Source organism: Chlamydotis macqueenii, chromosome 5 (genome assembly GCF_036417535.1).
Source record: "Chlamydotis macqueenii isolate bChlMac1 chromosome 5, bChlMac1.mat, whole genome shotgun sequence".
Taxonomy (NCBI): Eukaryota; Metazoa; Chordata; class Aves; order Otidiformes; family Otididae; genus Chlamydotis; species Chlamydotis macqueenii.
Window position 1 is genome coordinate 24,105,573 of NC_141560.1, and position 26,235 is coordinate 24,131,807.

Sequence of the window (26,235 nt, forward strand, 5' to 3'; positions counted from 1 at the left end):
GCAGGTAGTGAGCGGCTGCATCACTTGTTTTTGTTGGGTTTTGTTTCTCTCTCTTTTTTTTTTTGTTTTCCTTTTCATCACAATTTATTATTATTATTATAATACTTTATTTTACTTCAATCATTAAACTGTTCTTATCTCAACCCACAAGTTTTCTTACTTTTACCCTTTGGATTTTCTCTCCTATCCCACCAGGGAGGGGGGGATGAGCGAGCAGTAGTGTGGTACTTAGTTGCTGACTGGAGTTAAACCACAACACAAGGGGGCTGGAACTAGATGATCTTTAAGGTCCCTTGCAATCCAAAACATTATGTTCTATTCTATCATGCTATGATCACTAGCATCACAAAGCAAAACAGCTTCTAGTTTTATACTCATGCTGACTTTTAATGATGTGTCAAATGCAGGCACATGGTTTTATGCAAAGAACAATAAAAAGACTATTTGTATGACAATACCAATCTAGGACAACCATCTGGATCAGCAAATTTAGTCTTTTTTATTTATAGTCAACTAAGCAATAGCCACATAGTCAAAAATGATGCTCAAAACATCTGCTCTCTCACCAACACAAAAAGAAATACTGTTTCAGCATATAAACAAAAAGAATGTGAAAATGCACCTTGTCTGTGAATTTCCTCTTCCATAAGCCACATCTGATTATCTATTGAATAATGTTAACTGACAGAATATAATACCATCCATATTAGATTATGACATTAAGGTGAATATTTATACTATAAGCAAACACACGTGTGCACAAGAAGAATTGGACCACAGAGGTGCTGCCACAGCATGGATCGTATTTGGCATCTGAGGAATACAAAGAACAGGAGGATTTTGTGGTTCAGTGAACAAATTGGAAATAGAGGAAGGAAAAGAAAATCACTTCAGGCCAATCTGAAAATGTCCTTGTTTTTTTGACCAAAAATTGCCCCTCAAAGAACAACAACCCAGAAACAATTCTGCACGGAGTTTTTGAAATTCAAAGTTAAAAGGGGCTGAAGTACTCAGTCAATGCCTTCTTTTCTCTGGTATTCAATGGCAAAATTTGCCTTCAAGTCTCCAAAGTTTCTAACGTATACATTCATGAGACCAGAAGGGTTGACTCTAAATGTGCTGAGGGAGCTAGCCACTGTTGATGCAAGAATACCTCCAAATCAACCTTGAAAGAATGCAGTCATAGGAGGTGGTCCAAAGTGACCAAAAAAATGTAAAGTAAGAAAAATTTTAAACAGCTGACTCTGTTTTGAACAGTGAGTTGGACTGCAGACCTCCAGAGACCCCTCTTTCCATCCTGAATTGTTCTATGAAAACATGTTGTTTCACTGGTAACTGGGAGTTTTTGGTTTCACTGACTGGGAAAGGAGATGATTTCAGAATAAATTAAACATTGAGATATTGTTAAAAATGAAAAGTCAAAATATTTTTATATTAAATGTCATAATATTTTTATGTTTGCCATTTCCTTTTTCATAAACACTTGCCAAGTTCAAACTCAATTCACAAATAGATGCAGTCAAGATAAATCTGCACTTTTCAGCTAATAAAATGTTCAAATGAAAACACTTAATCTAGTTCTACTTGGCAGTCGCTTTCAGCAATACTACTGCTGAAAAAAAATACAATATATTTGTGAGAAAAACATCTATTCAGAAAAACTGCATATAAAATTAACTACCTCAGGCAAAGGCTACGGACCAACGTGCCAATATTTATTTAGCTAATCTACTGACCAACATACAGAAAAATATTCTTAGCATCAAACACCAAAACCATGAACCACAAGTCACTCCGGATGACTGGTCCTGATTAACTTCAGGTCTATGAGCTTTAGCTGACCAGCAGCTCTGCAGTACAATGACCAGCAATGTTCTGCAGCACATGGAAGATGGCTGCCTTTTCCATCCAAGTTATTATTTTGGAATGTATTCTTAAAATGGTACAGATGTTTACAGTATGATCTCTTACAGAACGATCCCTAAAGAAACAGGTAGATTTTACATATAAATATCAATAGAGAGAGACAGCTTGCTCTTACCAAATTGACCTTAATTCTACTGGTCTTTATACCAAGAGATTTGTCAAAAATGCTTCCTACACTCCTCATCTGTGTTTATTGCAGGGATGGTTGCTACAGCCCAGTCACTGACACCATACCAGAGAGTAACGCGGAGGAAATCAGTTCTCCCCTGAACAAGTATTCACAGTTAGTCACCCGCACTCTCTCTGGGTGCCTCTCATCACAGCAGGGATTCCGCTCAAGCCCTCCTCAGTCACAGTTATTAAACATGAATACAGCAACCTTCAGGGCCTCTCAGCAGGAGGAAGCCTGGGCAGCTCCATTTCTCCATAAGCCACCATACAGAGAGAAACAGGCTGTATCTCTCATCCACCCAACCTGACAGATTTCCTCTGAAAAATAAAGCATAAAGACATGTTTCTCCTGTAGTCCTCTCACCCCGAGCAAATACTGGGAACTACTTATAAAGTCAAATTGCAAGACTGTGCAGGGAAATGCTTAAATCTCCTTACCAAGGCTTTCTTTGTGCCAGTTTTCAATTTCCTTCCTGACAGTGTCAACTCCCTTATTAACATAACATGATTTGTGCATGTGACCACAGCTAGTACACGAGGCATTTATTTTGTTATACCCAGAATTTACGTGCACTCAAAGAAAGATTATTTTTTTTTTCCAGCTGCAAGATTGACACTAATGCTACACAATCACTTATCTGGCTTTAGCCCTGAGCCCCTGCTATGCCTGTACCATAGATATTCAGTTAACATCCAGTTTCATGAGGACAAGAACTACAGCTAAAACTAATTCTCTGAATAGGTCTAGCACCTTTTGCCATTGGTATTTGGGGTCAAACCGTAGCATACGGCTGGGTTCAGCCTGGCTTTCATTAATACAAATGAGGTTTCTGCTAGCCACCACTTTGAAGAAAAGGAAGTATGTGCACGTGCTTGGGGAGGCACAGTGGGGAGGATGCAAAGTAAAAAGAAAGTTAACTTTCCAGATGTGCTGTTCCTGAGGTTTCTCTACCACCTCCTCCTTCTTCATTTGCAGTATTTATACAAACATAGATTAATAGAACAATTTGGGTTGGAAGGGACCTTTAAAGGTCATCTAATCCAACCCCCCTGCAAGAAGCAGGGACATCTCCAACTCAATCAGGTTGCTCAGAGCCCCGTCCAACCTGGCCTTGAATGTTTCCAGGGATAGGGCATCTACCCCCTCTCTGGGCAACCTGTTCCAGTGTTCCACCACCCTCAAAAAATTTTTCCTAATATCTAATCTGAATCTACCTCCCTCTATTTTAAAACCATTACCTCTCATCCTATATCTTTTGTCCATATGGGCAACACACTGGATATGCAACAGAACCATAACTGGTCAGAATACAGTGAAGAGTCATAAATGGCACAGATGCAAGCGGTAAAGTATCTCAGCAAATGACTACAGATTGGCAAGGTTCAGAGAGCCTTTGATTCCATTATAAACCTTTAAAAAATTGAAAAAAAAAATGGGAGCAATATACGTATTTATAACAATTTTGATATCTGTGAAGCTTAATCATAGAGAGTCTTAAGATGCAAAAACAGTTCAAGAATTTATTAGAAAGAAATGCAGACAATAAATAGAATAAAGGAATATCCTGGATATATTATAGGGAGGGAAATATTATCGCTCAGAGGGAAAAACCTCAACACTACAGACAGACGGCATGAGCCCTTGGGAACTTTCAAAATTTATTCAAACTTGCAAAACTCAACAAACACACAGAGTTACTTCCCGTTGACACCTTACACTGTCCTGTTACTACAGATACATAACAGATATAAAGAGAAATGACCTCAAAGAGCTTTATACTTAAATTGCCATAGACTAAACTGGAGGCATTTCTCTGTTTCTTACAGAGGCACTACAGAACAGAGAGACAGAGGAGTCTGAAATGCCCACACTCTAATTTCTCTGGATATAACAGGTTAATAGTTTTGGGGTTTTTTTTCCCCTACATTACAGTAATATTTAGAGACTTCTTGCAAAATATTATGCCTCTCTGTAATGAGTATGTAGCAAAAATAAATGGCTGTTTATCACTCTGAGCATGAGTGGTTTATTTCTCTAGTGCCATCGATGCTACTTTTCCCCACAGATGATGGCTGGTAATGTCAAGATATTGTTGGGAGTCATTAAAGCTACCATGGCAAACAAATAACTTACAAATATGTTGGGAGGTTCTGGTACTTTTCTTCAGAGTTGATTGATCTGAATTAGTTCTTTCTTAGCTTCTCCTCCAATCCCTGACACTCAGTGGGTAAAAATGGGAGCAATCCATGGTTCCAAAATGGTTTCTCACATTGTCTCTGTGTTGCATATTGTCTCATTCCTATGAGTTATGCCTCTAGATTCAGGAGGAATCACGAGTTTTACCATGCTAAGAAAGCATAACCAAGAAAGCAAGTATTTGCAGTGGTGCCAACATAAACTCAGTACCCACATGCAAGTCTGGGGAGGACATGTAGATCTGGAAGAGTCAGTTTGTTCTCAGCTTGTATATTGCTGGAATTAAATTAATCCCAGCTTTGTGATTCATGAGTGTCAGTCTCATGAGAAAGGAGTAAATTAGCTAAGGACCCTAGCAACACACAGGAAATGTTTGTATGAAAGTAGTCACAAGAACAGCATACTCTAAAACCAACACAAAGTGAGCTGGTGGTAAATACAACTCAATACAGCTGATGCTCCCCAATTTCCAGTTGTTCGCATTAAGCCTTCCTCATGCATTAACTAGAGCTGTAGTCAGATTTGCATCAGCCTCTGTAGACAACGGAAGCTCTTTCTGGCAAAAATTACAAGTAGTGGCTCAGCAGTGAACACAGCCCAAACAACAGGTATACATGAACAATTTAAAAATTCATGAGGAAAAATATCCCACATACAAGATAAACTTGTATTTTAACTTTCCAGTCAACTACAAAATTAATAGCCTTCTGCTATCCTACTCAATACCTTTCATGTCCACCAGGAGAAATCTTGCATGCAGAGTAAGTTACGCAAGATAGATCTGCTACTCAAAAGAGCTCGGAAATTGATGGTATAACACAGAGAAAGAATTGCTAAGAAGATCCTGTGTCCGCAGATCCCTTCCATTCAAGCCCAGAAGTATAACCTCAAGCATCTCCTGAGAACAGCTGCCACAACGTCCTAAAGGAAAATATAAAATATTAAAGAGTCAGGATCTAACACCTGCAGATGTTTTAGGATTACACACTGAAATACACTTTGACAGCAAATGGGAGATAGGTATTGCTATGAAGTTCACGTTGCAGTTCCGCAACCCAGAGGTGCCACCGGTGTAAGTTACAGTTGAAGCAACCAACAGCAAATAGAAAGCCTTCAACCTTTTGACCAAACACTGGTGATTTATTTTTGTCACTACACAGCTAGCCAGGAGAAACTGATAAGCTGCAAGCTGAAGAAACAGTTTCGAAAAGTCAACGCTATGCATTAATAAAGTGGCTTTTCTTCAGCCAGCTTGCCCAGCTTGCTAAGACTCAAGCAAATCCCCTTTGCTCAGCACCTAATTTTGTCAGGACACAGGAACAAAAGTTGCTTCTGCCCACTATACCAACACAAAGTCAAGGTTTAGATAAAACCCAGAGAGTTCAGTCAAGATTCATATACTAACCTGCTCTGATTTTGATGCTTTGTATAAAATGAGTTTCATCTTAAGAAATTTATTCAAGTATAGCAAACACGTCTGGTAAAACTGAGGCTCATGGTCAGGCATTATTGTCCATAGTTCACATTAACTAAATATACTTATCAATGTATTTTTTAGGGATTTAATAAAATCACTGATAAAGAAAAATGCTTGCAATTTGGACAAGTCAAGTAGTCATTCCATGAGCGCCTATAGAGAGAAAGAGTCATAAAGAAGAAATGATTGAAACTGTCCACTTCCACTAGAATTCATAACAATTCACATTCAAAATAAATAAGGCACAAAAAGTACCAAAGGTAATATCTTTCCCCTCATTTATGGTTTGAATGACAGTTTCAATAAGCTTCTGACTTGCAGATTTTAAAAGGGCTGAAACATGCCTTTGCTGAGAAAAACAACCGAAGACCAAGTCTTAAATTTTCCTTTTGTTTCAGGATCTTTTCTTCTGATGCCTCCACCTCTATGTAATACCTACTCATACTTTTGGCATGCGTACCCTAACACCGTTGCATGATTTTAGAAAAGCAAAGGATGCCTATGTTATGTTTAATTCCAACAAACATGAGAACAGTAGTGTGTGCTATGACCCTAGACTTCCTCACAGAACAGCCAAAGCACACAGCTTCCAAAAGGCTTGGGTCTAGTAGTGTCACAGGACTGACAACCCCATTTCAAGATATTCTCCTTGACAGCTCCCAGCATCTTTCCATCATTTTTACATGATGTTTGCATCCAGTTCTCTTCATTTAATCTTTCATTTTGCTATTATGTTCTGCTTTGATAGATTTTTTTTTTTTAATAGTAATAGCAAGGTACTTACCTAACTGTTGTATAAGTGTGATGAGTTCTTAAGGAGAACGCAAAATTGCATTAATTTTACTGGAGCTGCAAGGCATGTTCTTTCAGCTGCTTATCTCCAATGTTACAGGTAATTACCTGAATGCTGTGGAGAATTCTGCTTGCAAGGCTCTGGCACTTCTTGCAAAGCTCCCCACATGTAGCACTTGATCTCTAACACCATAGCATCCAACAGCAAGGTTGTAAAGACAACTTTTGCATATGTCTCTAAGATGTCAAATAGGCTTATGATGACATAAAGATGGAAATCTCAAGTCAGCTAGTAATATTCAAAATCTCACTGGACAACGTCCTGCAAACTGACCTAATCAAACCTACTTTGCATAACATCCCAGACTGAATGGCTCAGGACATTCCCTTCCAAGCTAAAATATTCACAATTCCCTTATCTTGTCTCCTGGAAGAACTAGCACTACTGCCTATACTGCATGGCCTGGTTAGCACACCTCCAAATACCAGAGAGTCATACGCTTGGGGGGAAAAAAAAAAAAAAAAAAAAAAAAAAAGGTACAGATAATCTGGAAAACAGATGAGAAGCTGGAAACCAAGAAACCAAGACAGACAAGAAGTTAGCAGATGAGCAAGTAAAAGATGAGAAGATATACTGAAAAAGAAAGCGGTATAGAATGACATATTAAAGTAGAACAGAGGAGAGCATGCCCACAGCAAGAACAATCACTGTAGGAAACAATACGGGTAGGCTTTGAGGAAGAAAGACAAAGACACAAAATAGGTGACAGGAAAGACAGACTACATCATTTGAAAAGACCCTTGGGAATAAAGAAGCCAAAGGAATAACTAAAAACAAATGCTTTGCCAGATACATAGTCCAAACATAATCTTTGAAGAGGAAAAAACTACAGAAGTAGGAAATTGCTTTTTAAAAGCACAAAGCTGAGGAATAACAACAAACTGCAGGCCTTCACGCTGAAAATAGCATCTGCAAGCAACCTCCTGCTCTTCAGAAGAAAATGAAAGTAATTTTTCTGAGTGCAGAACAACAAAGAAAAGGATGGCAACCAGCTTCCTGGGCATTTCAAGGCAGCTTCACAAAGCACAGCTGAATGTTCAATCAGCTCTCAAATTCAAACAACCCCATGTACAAGCATTGCCAGGTTTCTGTAACTTTGTCACGTGTACAAGAGCAGCCAAAGAACAACCAAATAATCAGAAGCGTGTGCTGCCATCAACGTGTATATATTTTTATTGGAATGACAAATGAAAAAGAGGGGTACTGAGAAGACTAATTTGCAGTTACAATCTTATATTAACTGCTGAATTTAATATCTCATGCCAGGATTTATATACTTGGATATTTATGTGCAAATTGTACATGGGCTTGCTTGTATTCCTGGGCATACACTTAAAAATCAACAGAAGTAAAGCAACTGCAGTTTTTAATGGGAAGGCAACTTTTTACCCTTTTCTTTCAGTCACAAAAGTACCAGATTTAAGAGAGCCTTAAATTATCCAGAGTTCAGTTTGTTACACTGCAGAACCATGCTACTAAATAGAATGTACTAAAATTCTGTAATAGTTTCTAAAAATATAGGAACTACTAGGGTGTCCTGTTTTTTCTAAAACAAATAACCATGCACTTGATTCTCCTCCCACGAGCCAGGCAGTGACTAATCCATCTTCTGCACTCCACATGCAGAACATAAGTCATTGTATGTACTGAACCCTCCCTGAAATGCCGTATGACTCTTCACAGCAGACTAAGTGAAAATACCACATCCAAGTTGGACTCAAGCTCTGAGTAATTTCCGTGGAGTTGCATCCAGGATTAATTTGGCTTATTAACTCTCTTGTAAAGATAATGAACTGACACAGCAGCTCCTGACAATACAGTGCAATGCCCCAGAGAAGCAAGCAGGAAATATCTTGCCCAGAAGTCCTCATCTGACTTCTTACTGATGTCCATTGCAGATTCTACTGGTTTCCCTAACAGAAATGTAGATGTACTGTTTTCTTGGGACACGAAGATTATGCAATAAAAATGATCTTGACAAAATAGCAACAAATTTGTCATAACTCACTTTTTTTTTAATATTTGGCATGTGGAAACCATAGTGAATGAAACTTCAAAAGAGAGTGGACCCACTATAACACAGATTAAATAAATTATGAAGAACAGACAGCACGCTTGCTTGCTTAATTTACTTCACTGGTAAATATTGCATTAAGACAAAGTATTCAGAGACTTCCTTTAGAGTATTGAGTTACTACACTTTGAGCTGAAATAATAACAATGCAAATTGGATTGCACTTTAGGAGACATATAAATAATAAGTCATGCTGTGGGACCACTATGAAATTAACAGAAAACTAAAAATAATCACACAGAAATTAAATGAACTGCTACCACATTATTGAAGAGGAGTTACAATATCATTGTGTTTGAAATTTAATGAATAAGTTTTTTTTTAGTTCAGGAGACTATCCAGCATCCAAAGCTTCTAAGTCAGGCAAACACCTTGGGAGTGCCAGGACGTCAAGTGACAGCGACTATTCCCCTTGTACAACTTCGCACACTTTAGTTTCTCTAAAAGAAAACAAAGGAAAATCTAGTATCAAAATAGTGCTGGCATTTAAGATGGAAAAAGTCTCCACCCTCTGCCCTGGTTTTTCAGGTACTAAACCAGTGTTGCCACCTGGTCGTGCTGAGCACTGCTCTGTTTGGGACAATATACTTCCAACCACACTGCACTAAAGGTGATTCTCTCATAAAAAAAAAATTCTTTATCTCTTATACAAGCAATAGCAAAATGCAGACATGTGTGCTTTACTGTGGGGTAAACTAATGCTCTACTACGGCAAGTGATACAGTCTTCCTTAAAGTCTCAAAATGAGAAAACTAAAGGTAGAACTAGGTTCAAATCAATTTAAGTGCAATGCTGGTGCTCCCTTGAAATAGAATAGATATTAGAAAGGTGCTCTCCACTTACTGAAAAATCAGACCATTTTAATTCACCACATCAGCTAAGGTCTTGCATTTTGAGATGCTAAGTAGCCTTTCTTTTAGCAGCCTGTCATGTTCACCTGCATATGCTCTCATCCAACCAAGAGGACTTGTGGCAAAATTTGATTGCAATAAAAGTGTTCCAGCAGAAGTTAGCATTTTAACCTTGGCATTCTGACTATAACCTTGATTTGACAAATAAATTTGAAAGACCTAAATGTTTGCTTACACTCTTTTTTAAGTTGTCTTGTTTCTGCTGACATGAGTGACTTAATTGATGATCATACAGATAATTGCAACAGAATTCTACTCTACATGGGACTGCACAATAGTGACATACATACCTGTATAGTTTGAAATTCTGGAAGTAATTTCAGACTAGGACTAGTGTAATTTCCAAGGCTTAGAAAAAAATTAGTCCTGATACAGAATTAATGGTTTTTGAGAAGAGAAGGGAAGGGATGAGGAGAAAATATGAGGTACTATAGTAGATTCATTTGGTCTACGAGTTTTACCATTAACTTTTGGTGAAGAAAAGTTTTCTCCAAAGTATCTTCATGATAAAACATGGAGAAGACTGTTTTAAAGTGGCAAACAAAGACAACTATGTAAAAAACTACTGATCAATGACACTGAGGTGCAAAAATCTCTACAACTATCAACGCCTGCTTCATGGTCTTATCAGCAAGTTTCTTGCTCTGCATATACACTTTATGAAGAGACGGAACAGCATCATATCTCTGTAAAACTTTCTTCAAAAACACTTGATTTGGTCAGCCTAAGGAAGGATTTTACAAGATTGTTTTTCTTTCCACCAAACTAGTACTTCTGGCATAAACACTGATATTTAAGCACTTTCTGCCTTTAAAAATTATATTGGGAATAATCTGTGGCAATTATCTGTTCATTCCCACAGATGCTGAAAATGCAACTGCTCTCTCCTTTACCATTCTACCCAGTGGCAGAAGGCAGGGGAGGGAGGATGACTGTAGCAGGCAGAGTCCTACCTGCAAGATAAGGTAATGGTATCCTGTAAGGCAAACAGCTTTTACTGTGTTAGACTTGCATTATGAGCTCCCCATGTAGATCAGAAAACACTGATTAAATTTACCTACTCTTACTAGACAGACAGAAATAATCTATAGATATGAATCTTTTACCTCAGCTTTTGTAAAATTTGGTAAGCAGATAATTTCCCAGTCCCTCAAACCATCCTTCAGTAAGATTAGAGAGAATAAGTTCTTTCTTGGGTTCTGCCAAATGTAACACAAGAAGAGATAAGACCGTGCAATTCCATCATTTATAGAAAGAAAAAAAAAAGCGCTCCCCAATACTTGCTCTAATCTCTCTTAACACACACTGCCACCCCCTTACCACCATTCACACCAGTAGATTCTCCACATCCTCCTCTTAATGTTGAGGACATCTGTTGTGGTACTCTCCTCTGCCACACTTGGGGCAGCCATACTGTGACAGATTTCACTCCAAGGAACTCAAGACTGGAAGGGAATGCACAGGTAATTGAGTTCAGTCAAACAACTGCAACTGTTAGCTAGCTAAATAGTCCAGAATACATGCTCCACTAATACCTACATACCCACGACTTAAACATTTCCTTATATCCTCTAATAAATTTAAGATTTCCAGCAAATCTGCTCATCTTCTCTTTTATATCGCTCTTTCCAGACATTGCTGAACATCGGTTCTTCTAGGTCTTGCAGCTTATCATCTACCTGGTATAGAACTGCATCCAGAATGGACTACAATATTGTACTGCAGATACGACAATGCCCAAGAAAACTATAAAAAGGAATTATCCCTTTTCCATACTGCAACAGAATATTTTCATGGCGAGCTCCAAATCCAAAAGGACAGCCACACTATAATGGAAACTCAAATGTAGTGGTTTTGACATGACAGCACTCCTTTCAGGACTTGAAGGCAACTGTCTCACTTTCCAAATAAAATTACTATCAGAAAGACATCTCTGAAAGAGAGGCACTAGTGAAGAAAAAGAGAGAAAAATGTTTAAGCAAAGAAAGCTGCTTTATACTTACACATTTGGACACAAGAGTACTTCACAGCAGGTGCTTCATTACATGCGCTGCCTCACGAATCAATAGAGTTGAAGAGCCTGAGCAATACAAATCTCTGGGCTTTACACAACTCTCTATACAACTCCCATGTTTGCTCTTTGAGAGCTCTTCAGCACTTCATCCTGCAAAGCTCATTTACCTGTCAGCCTCCCCATCCCTAGAATTCTCATGAGACTTCGATAAAAAGCAACACATCCAACTGCACACTGAGCAAGTATCCAGTCCTCAAGGAGTCCAGATATACCCCAAGCTTCATCATCAGATCTTTGTTTCTCTCTCCATACCTAGTAACACTGCATCTTTGGTGCAGATTGCATCTTGAGCAGAAAAAAAGAACCTGCTAAACCAGTGGTAAAAGACTCCCCCCAAGAACACAAAAACCCACTAAAACCCAAAAAGACTCTACTGGTATGAAATGGAGGTTCCTGGTTTTGACAGGTTAGACTGCTTCCATAAGACTTATTCTACACAATGGATGGGAACCATTTCTGGGCCTTCTGACCACTGTGGGAATAAATGGAGCGGTTCTGAAAAAAAACATCATATCCCTAGAAGCAGAGAAACAAGCAAAGAAACCTGAACTAATAACATTATGGAACTGTCAGAAAGAGACAGCGTACAAGACGTAGTTACTATCATAACTGCTAGTTCGGGGCGGTAGCTGCCCAACCTTGGCCAGTTCAAAGGATTGTCCGCAAGGTAAAAAACTGATGAAAAGATAATTAAGTGAAGCATTCATGGTGGTACTGGAGAAAAGCTATTTCTAAATGCCTTTGAAGCACAGTCAGTGAATGCTACGTAACTATTACTCATAAGTGTAAGAAATTTAATAGCCTGAAGTCACAACTGTAAGTAATAACAGTTTTGAGAAAATAAGTACAACAAAAATGTATCTCTAAAATTCAAGAGAAAATGAGAATGAATGTAAGAATCCCAAAGCAATTATAAATAAAAGCAAACTTTGATAAAGTGCAATCCCTTTCCTACAGGTAAAGAAGTGAGAGTTGCAGGGGAAAAGCCCCTGGGGAAGGGGGATAACCAAGGCCACTCAGGTTAGGGGGGCAGCTGGAAACGGAACGCAGTTCTACAAGGTCCTAGTTTCCCCCTTTTTAAACAGCAGTTATTACATAAATTACTTTGTTATATAACATATAATAAAGGTGGAGGAAGCAGGTTTAACAATCTTATACTTGTGCTGTGCATGTGGGTTTTGGTTTGGTGGGGTTTTTTGTTTGTTTGTTTGTTTTTACATTTCTTACAGTAGAAAAATTAGAAATGCCTCATGCAGGTTACCCTAAAAAAGCACCAGTACACCTTTACATGATGTATCAATAAACATTCGTAGTGCGCCATGTTACGGAAGTTACTACAAAAAAGTTTCAAAAACCCTTATCAAACCTTTTTTTCTTACACCCTATTAACTATAAATCCAAGTGTTTTAGTTACACTATTCCATTTAGGCAAAGCTAAAAGGGACCAGCCAAAAATGTTAGAGCTTTGAAGGTTATTTTGGGGTAAAATGCAAGGAAAGGAAAGCACTTTAAGTATTAGATACTTCCTTCCCAAAACAATAAAGTCTTTATTCCTAACAATTTTAATGCTTGCTTGGTAGTGACAGATTGTTAATTTAATAATTGGAGACAGACCTCTGGACTTTATGTGTGTATTCACACACTAGCCATCAATCCCTGGATGGCCATCCTTTGAAAATTCTATTCAGTGTATATAAACCCTTCAGGGAGACAGCAGGGAGATGTCGAGACTGTTTAATTTGGGAAAGGGAGAACGGCAGAACAGAGATAAATCCTTGAAGACTATTTTTACATGGCACTCCCCTGGGTGAATAACCAACAAAGTCTCCTTTGCTTGCCCATAAATTACCTTAGTTCTAGGTGACCAGGCAAAGAGCTGCCCACATTATATTACAAGGATATTGTAATATATTAACAGAGCAGGGAATGTAAACAGCTACATTAACTCCCCAACCCAGAGCAATGAAGAAGGCATTTAGATGAGCTTCTTGCTGATATGATGAACTCGGTACTGCACCCACTAAAGTCACATCAGTGAATTCTCTCAGCTGGATTATTAGATTGGGACACCTCATAATGGAATCTGCTGGGTATTGCTGGGAAATTAAAGATGGGCAGTGTCACTGAAAGTCCTCTGGCCCTATGTGATCTGATTTATCACTGTAATTACACCTTTATACTGCTTTACCTGGTGAGCTGCTGCAAGAAGCACTATCCAGTTATCTTCACTCCACTTCCCAGATATCTGGAAACAGTGAGTTTGTAACAAGAACCTATTAAGCAGCTTCACAACCCTATCTGGCCTCTTAACTAGCTTTGAAGGAGAGTCACAATTTCCAGCTCACACGAAGACTTCCACAGCAAAGAAAAGAAGCAAATTTCAAACAGATCTCCCTTAAGAGCATTGCTTTTGCCCTGTGCTTTATTATATTGTGCAAGAAGGTCCATGTAGACTTACAGTTTAAATAGATTTTTCGTATCAAACCACTGCAGTAGCATTAGAGCTGAGATGAGAATTTCAGTAATAACTACAGTAAAGATCCTCTAGAAGGTTTACCCAAAATTATTGTGCTTTTGACTGGTAGCACTGCTCAAGTGTAAGAGCTGTAAACTCTTCAGAGTGACTTGAAAAACTGAATTGTAACAGCAAGCAGTAGTAATTAGCAAGTATATTGTCTTAATTGTTCTAGAGTTAAAAGAATATCACACAGAAACCTACTGAAGAAAAAAAAAAGCGAATAAGCAATAGGAAGTGGATTAGAGTTTGTCCAATCTAAAAAGACAACTATCTTTTGCATATTAAGCCACACCTCCCTTTAAATGAAGTCCAGTAGAATGCAAAATATGTAGCAGACTACACAACTCTGCAAAGCATTCCCCAACTGCGTGTCAACATTTCATCTAAACAGATAAGACAAAACTAAACAAATCTTTAAACTGTTTGAGTTCCCAGAGGCAGAAAAATTCTAATGCCTACATCTGGTCTAACTTAGAGAAAGTACAACTTCATTAGAGACTTCTACAGCCTCTAAAAATGGAAAACCTGTCTTTTACAGGAACAACAGGAAGAATCCCAATGAGATTAGCCAGTGCTGCACCATGGATAGGAGACTAGTTTTCTTTCAGTCACTCCTCTGCTTACTTGCAAGTGTCTCAGATGCCAGAGCAACTCCCCAGCTCACCACTGAGGCTAGGACACTGAAGAGACTATTCACAAATAGTCTAAGTGTCTTCAATATTGAAATAGATCAAGTTAATCAGCATTATTGTTTCTTTGATCAACTTCTTCCTGTTCACAGAATTGCAATAATAATAGAACATAGTGTTATCAAAATTACTATAGTGCTCCATAGGGACCCCAAAGAAGTTAACCTCTACATGTGTACCACAACTAAAAGAAGGTAAGATTATTAATTGATTTTATTTAAATTGCAAAACATAAGCAGCAGCAAAATTTAAACATTACACATTGGCTTCACGTTTAACAGTTATTGTATTTCTTCGCCCTTCTGTAAATAATGATTTATACTCAAAAATTTCAGGTACTTGCAGTACCTGAACATAACATGAGAATAATAAAAAAAAGAAAAAACAACCCCAGAGGCAACAGCCCATATGATCCTTCCACAGCTACATAACGTGCATCAGAGTATAGTGGAAAATCCTTTCAGTCATGACTACATTCACTATCTCTCTGGTCCAAAATTAGATAAGCCCTATCACCACAAATCCACATTATCATCAGAACTTCAGGTCACATTATAGAATAACAGCATCTTTTTTCTTGTCACCACATTTGGAAAACTAATCCAAGACAAGATATAGGCTTCCTTTATCAAATAGGTTCTTCTCTAAAACATCAGCAGGCCCTTCTAAAAAGTGTTGAGAAGCACACAATTAGATATAGAAGGGACATGCTTACAATACCATGGGTGTTGGGTTTCTAGCCTAGTGTGTCTGATTGTCTGCTTCAGCTCAACTATTGAGTGTTACTTAATCTCCCACATAACCTAAAATTATCTGAGGCATCAACTGTGACATATCTGACACTGTGAAACAACAACATTTTATGATTTTTTTTCTTCTCAAAGTTACCCTGACAGTGCTACCACTACTCCTACTTTGACAGCTCACATTGAAGTTTTGTACATGTTGGATAGAAATATTTGAAACAGTTTTTCCCAACAAAAATCTTTCAAATGTCAGTTCACAAAAGTGATGTGCCTGAGGCTGAATGCTTTGTTTAGAGCATGTTTAAATGTTGATTTGATCAAAGTAGGGATCATGGAGATACAGCAGAAAATGTGCAATTCCTATCAACAAATTGGTATGAATTACTTTCAAACCAAACCAGTCAGAATTTGTTGCCATTGGCACCACCTTTTGTTAAAAAAAAAAAAAAAAGAAATATGTCATTAGGAGATGAGATGTAGACAGTTTTCACAAACCTTCATCATTCCATGACTGTGCTTAAACAAAAAAACAAAACCAAACAACAGCCACAGAATCACACCACTCCTCTGCTTAACTCCTGTCTACCAGTGAAATATATAACAGCAGGAAAAAGGAAAAGCAACTTCTTTCCCTTATCAGTTAACTATTTTCCTCACTCACAGGGTAAAGCAGATGGATTGTCCTAACAGTTTGTCAGCCTAACTGAACTTCTAAGAATATCTCAAATAGGTCACTATCCATTCATAACTGAAAGGTTTTATAACCACTTCTTTAACGAAAATTGGCTTCCACACAAGTTTCTGATTCAAATCTGTACTTTAATAAGGAAAATCTTCCCACTTCCTGATGGGGAACAGGCTAACAGTCTTCTCAAGCCCCACACCATTCTACTATGACAAAAATTATCATTTCTGTTACCACTAAATAATAAACCTTTTGAGCTACCCTTTGGAAGAATTAGTTCTACCACTTCTTTCTTTCCACTTTATAAATACAGATTGCAGCTACATTTGATAATTTCACCTCCCCACTGAGCTGAGGTCAGCTCTACAAACGGGAACTCAACACTACCCCATTTCCCAGAGTACTTCAGTCCCCTGTGCTTTTTCCTCCCCTGTCTACACTAGGTTCTGAGATGGGATTACAGGTCTCAGCATTGACTGGTTTCCTGCAGCACGGTCTGGGAGGAGGAGAAGCTAGGCATCCTACATAAAAGCAACACAGCTTTGCACTGTTTGCAGAAGGCGGGGGGGGGGGGGGAGAATAAGAAAGAAAAAAGAAGGAAAAACCCACAAACCCAACACACACAGAGGATTCAAAGGGAATAGTATCAGTGGTCATTATAAAAAAAAAAAAAAAAAAAAACAAACAATATTTAAAAGCATTTGTAAGCAAGCTTATGAGTGACTAAACAAATAACTGTCCCAGACCAGTTTTTGTGCATTGCAGGGAAATATGTTGTACTATTACTTCTCTAATATTCCATGTAACATTATTTGCATGTAAAGACATTCTGTTCCTCAATATATATATAAAGGATAGATGGATTATCCCTTACTATTATAAAATACAAACACTAATATCTACTTCTTGACTAAAGTTGACTTTGTCTGTGTGCAAGCACACATTGGCCTTCAAAACAAACATATAATCTATTTTGCATAATATTACCACAACTGTATCAATAAACATCACATAACTGCATATCAGGTGAAAGAATGCTACAGTAACTTGGGAATACTGATCTACATATGTCCAAAACACGAAAACCTATCCCTTTCAAAATGTCCTCATCACACAATTGAAGATAATTAGATGAGGACAATATTCAAAAGATATTTTGGTAAACAAAGTAACTGCCCAGATGGGTCACATAACAACAGAACAGTTACACTGCAGACTACATCTTTCTTCTAATTTACAGCCAACTTCCTCAATGACATTCTGAATGAACCTACAGATAGCGCTTCTGACGTGCAAACCATGAAAAAAGCACTTCGCCTGAACAGCCCAAAGGCAACGCTTCATCTGCCTTTCTATGCATAACTTAACACCAGACCCAGGATCTCAACTCTGTTTGTTGGAAGCTTCTCACTCCCTTTAGACAACATATTCTACATAAAAGCGCAGTAAGCAAAGTGTGTATGTGTACACAGATATATTCACACAAATCAATTTTTTTTTGTACTCAAAACAGTACAGTTCAACAGTCATTTTGTCACAGCATGGTTTGGGTTGGAAGGGACCTTTAGAGATCATCTAGTTCCAACCCCCCTGCCATGGGCTGGGACACCTTTCAGTAGACCAGGTCACTCAAAGCCCCATCCAACCTGGCCTTGCACACTTCCATGGATGGGGCATCCACAACTTCTCTGGACAACCTCTTCCAGTTCCTAATCATCCTCACAGTAAAGAATTTCTTCCTTATATCTAGTCTGAATCTACCTCCTTCCAGTTAAAAACCATTACCCCTTGTTCTATCACTAGCTGCTCTTGTCAGAAGTCCCTCCTCAGCTTTCTTGTAGGCCCCCTTGAGGTACTGGAAGACTCCCCAGAGCCTTTTCTTCACAAGGCTGAACAACCCCAGCTCTCTCAGCCTGTCTTCATGGGAGACGTGCTCCAGCCGTCTTGATCATCTTCATGGCCCTCCAGTACTCCAGGTGGGGTCTCATGAGAGCAGAGGAGGAGAATCACCTGCACTGACCTACTGGTCTCTCGGTACTGCCAAAAAGCATACAGTAGCAGCATTGACAACTTCTGAAAAAAGGTGAAAAGAGTTTCTCATTATTTCAACAGGACCCTTTCACAGCGGGTTCACAAACACTTCAAAGACAAGAGATTGTATTACTTCAGTTGTTACGGGTGTGGCACCTTACGTCTATGTGGAGACTTTTTATGTACCTTCTGCAAACTGATAAAATAAAACTTCAGCAGATTAGTCATCACAACTTCTTACAGTAAGTTTTGAAGTTGTTTAAATATTACAGCAGTTTCCAAAAATATACTATCTCACCAGATTGATCAAATCATTTGCACTAGCATTTCTGCTACTCAAATAGAAGACTTTTTTTATTCATACACTTTTATTTTGAAGATCATTTTCTAAGTAACATCAGTTTTTGAAAACTTCTGAGAGCTTGACATCATTTTACACTAACCCCTTTAAGCTTCCATAAGGATTATCAACATTTTCTAGAAGCTGCTGCCATGTCAGGAACGTGCACTGGATTCTGTAAGTACCTAGAAGATATCAACATACGGCGTATTTACTGTTTTATTGTTTCAATTGCCAACAGAGATTCTTCTCAAAAAATAAACATGATGCACATCCACTAGGCAAGGTGCCATATATAACACAAGGCTCATGTGCATGCAGGGATAGGTGTGTATTCCTACATACGCATTCATGCACGCTTAGCCTGCACGCAGTATTTTCATTAGACTGAACTGCGCACACATTCACTTGGCAGTTATGACAAGTACTGCAGAAAGCTAGCAGAGATTTCATCTTGCCTTTCCCTCCCCACCACCAACTTCAGCACTGAAATTACACTGAGTGGTTGCACAATCTGCTTCTCAACGACCAGCCATATACAGCGCACTTTAGAATACAGAAAATCAGAATATCACCAAACAATCTAATATAACACAGCCCACACAAAAAAAAAAACCAAGCACTGTTGAGAGACTCAAGCTTTATTATTGTCAATATCAACTGATTTCAGTAGTTACAAGTGGAAATTGTTTCCTAATTCACCATCTGTGCCACTACTCTCTCCTTCACTCTAATGCTACAAAAATGCATTTCATTACATCAGACAGCAGCCCCTAATCAGTATTCTGCTTCCTTCTGCTCTTACTCTTCAATTACTTTCTTCAAGAGTATTTTACAAAAGCTCTGGTCTAAGTATTCATGACAGCTTTCTAAATCCCCAAACTACTCAAACAAGGTTATTCCTTGCAATTACCTAAGCAGTCTAGAGAGAACAGGCAAATTCAATCAAGTATCAGAATATCACCGACAGCAGGAGTAACACCACTGCTTATGGATAAGAAAATTATACTTGTCAAAATTTTAAAGTATCACACCAGATGAGGTCCTTAATACCAGTGACGGGTTTCATTGCTTTGAGCAAGTCATAACCTTTACACTGTACTTCAAATCAAGTAAAACACTGCAACAACAACAAAAAATAATTCACCAAACCAAAAGCACCAAAAAAATAAAAACAGAATTTTGAAGAAAGTAAACAGATGCTTCACCTGACTTAAGCTATCCAGTGCAAGTAAAAACCACATCACAGCACAATGTGTACCAGCACAAACATAAAGCCTTTTTTTTTCTTTTTTTCCCCTCTAAAAAAACTACAAGCTGTTCATATTTTCATACAGACTACAAAACGTCTTTCCCATAAGCCAACATCACTTAGTGCATCCACCACAAAGGAGTGTCATTACCTAGCTCAGCATTTGAACAGTCTGCATAGGCCTCCTTTCAAGGTTTGAGTTCCTTTGTCCAAAAATTACACTGGCTTTTCTTTGTTTAGCCCAACCTAAGCATTTTCTTTCAATTAGCCCATGCAGACAGCACAAAAGAAGGCATACGTTCCTGAACAGTGGTGAACATTAGGAAAAAAAAAAAAAAAAACCACCAAAAAAAAAAAACCCAAACCCTTTATTATCAAGTTTCTCTTAGAAGTGCCTCAATTATTGCATTCTACAGTCGTTCTGAATCTGTTCCCATTATGTTTCATATTTTAAATCCTCTTTGAATGGTCATAAAACCTATATATACGGGCAATTATTTTTTTCCTCTTCAGCCTTCTAAAGCAAATATTGTTATAATCTGTCTATTCATCCTGTATAAAAATGAGACTTGCAGGAGGTAGGGCAGTACTTGCTGTCCAGCCTTTTTGTCTGCTTTTCCACAACCCACATACATGGTCATCTCCAGACTATTCAGATTCTGGACAACCTGGATAACTGCTGATTTCCATCAACAATTACAGTTTACCATTATGCCAGCACACAATAGGGCTTGTTGCCTCTGCTTTTACCCTCAGAAGCACTTACTTATTTGTATATCTACAAAGTAAAATTAAGTTAGCGAGACACTGGAAGATGCATCTTGTTAAAAAAAAAAAAAAAAAAAAAAAAAAAAAGACAGAATAGTCCAAGCCACATCAATATTAAATACAGGTCAGTTTGCCTGAGTAAAATGCCAGTTCGACTGCTATTTCAGGTACGAGAAAAACCTAAATAGTGATTTAAAAAAGGTCTAAAAACTAAGATGCATATTCTATGAATGTAAATAATTCACAACACTTCATACCTAAACTCCTATTTCCTTCCTCTCCCACTGCTCAACCATTTTTACCATACACATAAAAAGTAGCAAATACACAATGTACAGCCAATTTAGTGCATTTTTAAGAATTTGCATTTATTAGTGGCTTATTGCTCTGCACTTTTTTTTCCGTTTTAATCACCAGAGTATATTGACGCCCAAGCTGAGATCTTAAAAGAAGCTGCAATCCTGCAACATCTCCCCATCAGCCAGCGTTTCTCCCTCTTTCTCAAGAGCCAACCTCATTTCATTTGTCAGAAGGCGCACTGTGGGAAGGAAGTAGATGGCTCTGGGAGGCTTGCATACCTTGAATTTCTAAAGGCCATATTTCACAGCTTTTCCTTTCCAAATTCCAAAAATGGCTTAGTAAGGAATTCTGCACTAAACAAAACTTAAAGAGAGACTAATTAAGTATACTAACGTTAAAAAGTTAATGGCCTTAAAACTACACAAGAGTAAATTTAGACAAGATAGAAAGAAACAGCTTCTTAAAACTAAATGTAATTTTGAAGAGAAAGTACTAATTGAAAGAGTTATGAAAGTATCAAAAAAAAAAAAAGGAATACTAAAAATCAGATTAAATAATATTTCCAGTGAAGCAGCACAGTAAAAGTCTGCAGCAGTTTCAGCACAAGTCTGGCCTCTACCAACCATAACCCCTCAGATTTACAGATGGGGAATGCAAAAAGGGAAGAAATAGCACTGGGGAGGAGCACAAGTTTATTCATTCGTACATGTTTTTGTGGTATACCTTTTCACAGAAACGTTTAGGTTAGACAGGACCGCTTGAACTCATCTAGTTCAACGGCTACACTTGAAGCAAGATGACCTAAAGCAGGCTGCCCAGGAGGATGTCCAGTCAGGTTTTTGATATCTCCAAAGGTGGGACTCCAGAGTCCAGAGCCTCTCTAGGCAACCTGTTTCCACATTTGAACACACTCACTGTAAAAAAAAAAAAAAAAAAAAAAAAAGTTGGCTTTTTTGTTTTTCATCTGGTGTTCCAATGGAAGTTTTCTATTTTTTTTAATCCCTCGGCACTGAGAATCCCAGTTCAGTCATCTTCCCTCTGCTGCTTCCCCAAATCATGTCTGAGATCACTTAAGAGGTCCTTGCCAATCTGTGCGAGCCTTCTGCTGCCTTTGCTTAATGTAGTACTTTTTCGGACAGACCTTTCTTGAGCTTGGAAGAGGTGATCTTTGAATATCCACCAGTTTTCCTACACCCCTCTTTTCACCAGTGCTGTATCCCATGGGATTCTTCCAGGCAAATTTCCAAAGTGGCTGAAGTCTGCTTTCCTCAAATTCAGGGTTGTGGTCCTGCTCTTTGCTCTGCTTCCTCCATTTAGGATCCTGAACTGCATGATTTCACGGTCTGTGCAGCCAAGCCTGCCTCCAACTTTCACATCCACAACCAGTTCTGCCTTGTTTCTAAGTATCAGGTCCAGCAGAGTACCCTTCCTTCCTGGCTCCTTGATCATCTGTATCAGAAAGTTGTCAACACACTCGAGAAATCTCCTTAAGCCATCCTTTATTGCACTTCCAAAAGATACAGTGATTAAAGTTCCCCAGGAACCAGGGCCTGTGAATACAAGGCTTCTTCCAGTTGTTTGAAGGCAGCCTGATCAGAAAGTCAATAACAGATACTCACTACAACACCATCCATGTCAGTCTGCCTACTTATCTTCACCCATAAACTCTTGACTGAGTCCTGACCGGTCCCAAGGCAGAGCCCCATGCATAACAGCTGCGCTTTCACACTGAGGGCAACTCCCTCTCCTTGCCCTCCCAGCCTGTCCTTTCTATCTCTCCATTATAGCACTCCATCACATAAGCCATCCCACCTTGCCTCCACAATCCCAGTGAGGTCATAGCTCTGTAACCACACACAAATTTCTAACTCCTCCTTTTGGCCTCAAGCAAATGTGCTGCCTAACTGAAGCTCTCTCCACCTTCCCAAGAAGTTGCAAGACACTGCCCCATACACCATCAAGTGCAACAAGCATGCTAATACTCAATGACTTCAGCATAATTATACAAGAAATATTCCCTTTCACTAGCAATCAGCTCAGCCAGAAATGTATCAAGAAAGAGAGGTAGAGAGGTATATTACTGATGGCTGCTAGTACCTGTAAGTAGAGGAACCTGACAAGTTCAGAAGGGGGGAAAAAAAGAACTAATATGACAAAATGATGAAATGAAGAAAGATGAGACCTAAAGCTGAGCACAGAAGTGATAAAAAAATAAGGGGAAACAGATATTTGGTTTATGCAACAGATGTGACAAGATACTAAGACAGTTTAGGGAAGTATTTTTCCTCCTTCTAACAGACAAAAAAGGAATTGTACAGATTTGGATGGGTGTTCTGAGCTCGCTGTTAAAAAGCGTCAGTAAAACACAGTACATAAGAGGAGTTTATGTTGCCATTCTACAACAAAAGACCTCTGGCTTTTTCCTCCAAAGAACACTGAAGACAATGGATTAAAGGATAACATTAAAATTGTTAACTTGAATGGAATAGCTGGATTATTTTCTCATAGAAAATGGTGAATTTGACATAAATAACCTCTCTTCTACACACAATTTTAATTAAAATTTTAAAAGAGATAAAAAGAGTTGTGTTAGATTGATACACTCTACAAGAATTATTTGACTGTACCCTCCTACTGTCCAATCTCTGACATCAGCTCCACGCAGACTGCCTAGAAAATGGCTGTTGCGTTGCATGACAGGCTCAACATCAGAAGACTTTTCTCAAAATAGAAAGTTCAACTTTGCTTATAAATTTTTTTCCTCTCTCGTTCTCAAGGTTATGTTTAGACTGCAGTTTGTGCTGCAATCATCACATCATGGTCATGACCACTGTCACAAGTACTGCTAATAATCTGGCATCAGCAGAAGGCTGTTCAGTACAGCCTAATCACACACAGGTGCCTGCCTTGCTTCTCAGGACCATTCTGGCGCCTATGCTAAGTCCCTGCTGCTGTAGAAGTACCCTGCCATGCCCATCCATAGTGGTATGCCAGCAATATCCAAATTAGCCCAAAAGGAGCTAGTCTAAATCACAGGAAATACATATATAATACATGGGCTGGGAGGATCTTCGCCCCTCAGTAGCTACTGAGCTTTGCTACCCCTGCTATTTTCATAGCAGCTGCTACAAAGAGAGCACCTTGACAAGACAGACCCACAGCTCTACTACTAATCTGTAAAGTATTTTCTACCCAGTCCCTGTGCTTCCCCAGATGGTCTCAAGGGTATGAAGTGCAGAAAGGCATCCTGCTGCAGCAGAGGCTCCACAGCTTTCCTCTGTCAGGCCAGAGTCTGAAGGCTCAGCACCATGGTACCCCTATTTCTTCCCTGTAAAAGGAGTAGTGTTCTCTTACTAACTTCGCTTCTAACACAACCAATAGGCAGAAACATTTTTGTAAGCCAATCTGGAGTTCTGTTTTCTTATTAAGTGGCACACTGAAGTCTGCACAAATTACTCTCAGATAATAAGCTTCCCCTTTGTGTGAGCAGCAGCCAGCACAGACCTCAGATTCCTGCTCTGCAAGTACATGTTTCAGTTAATGAGTTAAAAGATATGCTCTATTAATCACGAATAATGTACAGATGAGGACTCACAGTTGAGCTTCCTGAGACCAGCGTACACAAGGAAGACTCAGACATCTCTGACATTTACATACTGTGGTGCTTAAAGCCTTGCAATAGTAAAACCCCTGACTCACTGCCATGAAAGACCAGTTTCAGTTTCTGTTGAAGATCACTACAGCAGTAATACAGCAGTACGGTAAACTAGAAGGAAAGGCTCCAGTTGCTTTTGAACTTTTGAGTGATCATCAGTATTCATATTTCTATAGATAGTACACACGCACACGGAGTTAACATAGACGAATTATTTTTATCTCTGAAGAAAAATAGTTTTAATTGCAAGGAATCTGTAAGAAAAGTATATGTAACGATATGATTCTGCCTTCACAGAACCACTTCACTTTTGTCTCCATTTTCCTCCTGTGAAGTGTTACCGCACTGCCCATTTGCCGTATTTTTAAAAGGCGGCTGATCCCCAGCCAAGCAGAGACCAGACGTGCACCGGGCTCGCCCCTCGCAGAAGCGGCGCACACGGGCGCTGTGTCACTAGATGGAGCTCATTACCCACCAAACCACAAAGCATTACAGGATTATAAAACAGCAGGAGCTGGAGAAACAATGTAAATCAGCCAAATTTATATTCAGACAAGCTATTTAGGTTGTTTGCTTTCTTGTTTCATTTTTTATAATGGTTCTGTACGTTCTTACCAATAAATCACAACAGACTGATAGGACACAGAGAGAGGAAATGGAGGCACAAAGGTAAACTTCCCTTTCTCTGTCCATTCCAGTTCATGCATATAATCCCCACAGCTGACTGATCCCCGTGCAAAGGAATCTATGCCTTAACTGCTTGTTTCTGAGGTTAATCTTTTCCACTGAGGTAAATACAAATTACAATTCCTACTTTATTAAATGGGAAAAATGAAATCTAGAAAGCTTGAGGCTAAACAAAAATTTGAATCCATTTTTGAGATCAATTCTATAGTTGCAGTATATACTCAATACTTTCCAAGCTTGAGCTGGAATTAAGAAATGTTCAAGCCCTGTAATAACTAAACCTCAGTAGGTCAGCTCTCCAAATAAATTTACAAACTTCCATCAATTTCACTAGCAATGAAATGTCTATAACCTTGGAGGATTCACACCTAAATGATCTGCCCGAGTTTTACAGCTTTAATACTCTTGGGAAAAGATCTAGGTTTTCAGTCCTCTCCTTAAATCATAAAGACTTTTTCTTAATATTAACAATGGTAAATGGTTCCAGAAAGAATTCCTATCAACTCTTAAGTTAAAAGACCAAGATGCAGTGTAGTAACACTTGTAGAAACCCGGAACTCATCTCCCCTCAGTGTTGTTGGGTGCGTGGAGAAAAACGCACAGCTGAAAAAGGGCTTTGACGCTATTCTGGACTGCAAAGAAACACAAGTGCTGAGCTTAGGGAGGTTTCTAAAATAAGACAGCTCTGCTTAACAAGTTGCTGCTGTCAGGAAGGTGTGCAGGCAACGGTATTTTGTGCTTAATGGACAGCTTTCCAAATGCTCATGTGGCCTCACTTGCAGTTTACTTAAAGAGCCACTTAAAGAGCAGCAGAAAGGACACAGAGCTCGAGAAGGCAGTGACGTCTCTACCCCCCACGCGCTGCTTTCACAGCAAAACAT

The 26,235-nt window shown here is 38.8% G+C and overlaps 1 protein-coding gene across 1 annotated transcript in view; it reads right to left on the reverse strand.

Moving 5' to 3' along the window:
- The window catches only part of NRXN3 (neurexin 3), a 1,051,320-nt gene that overhangs the window by 601,945 nt on the left and 423,140 nt on the right, over positions 1 to 26,235 (reverse strand). The window lies entirely within an intron of this gene.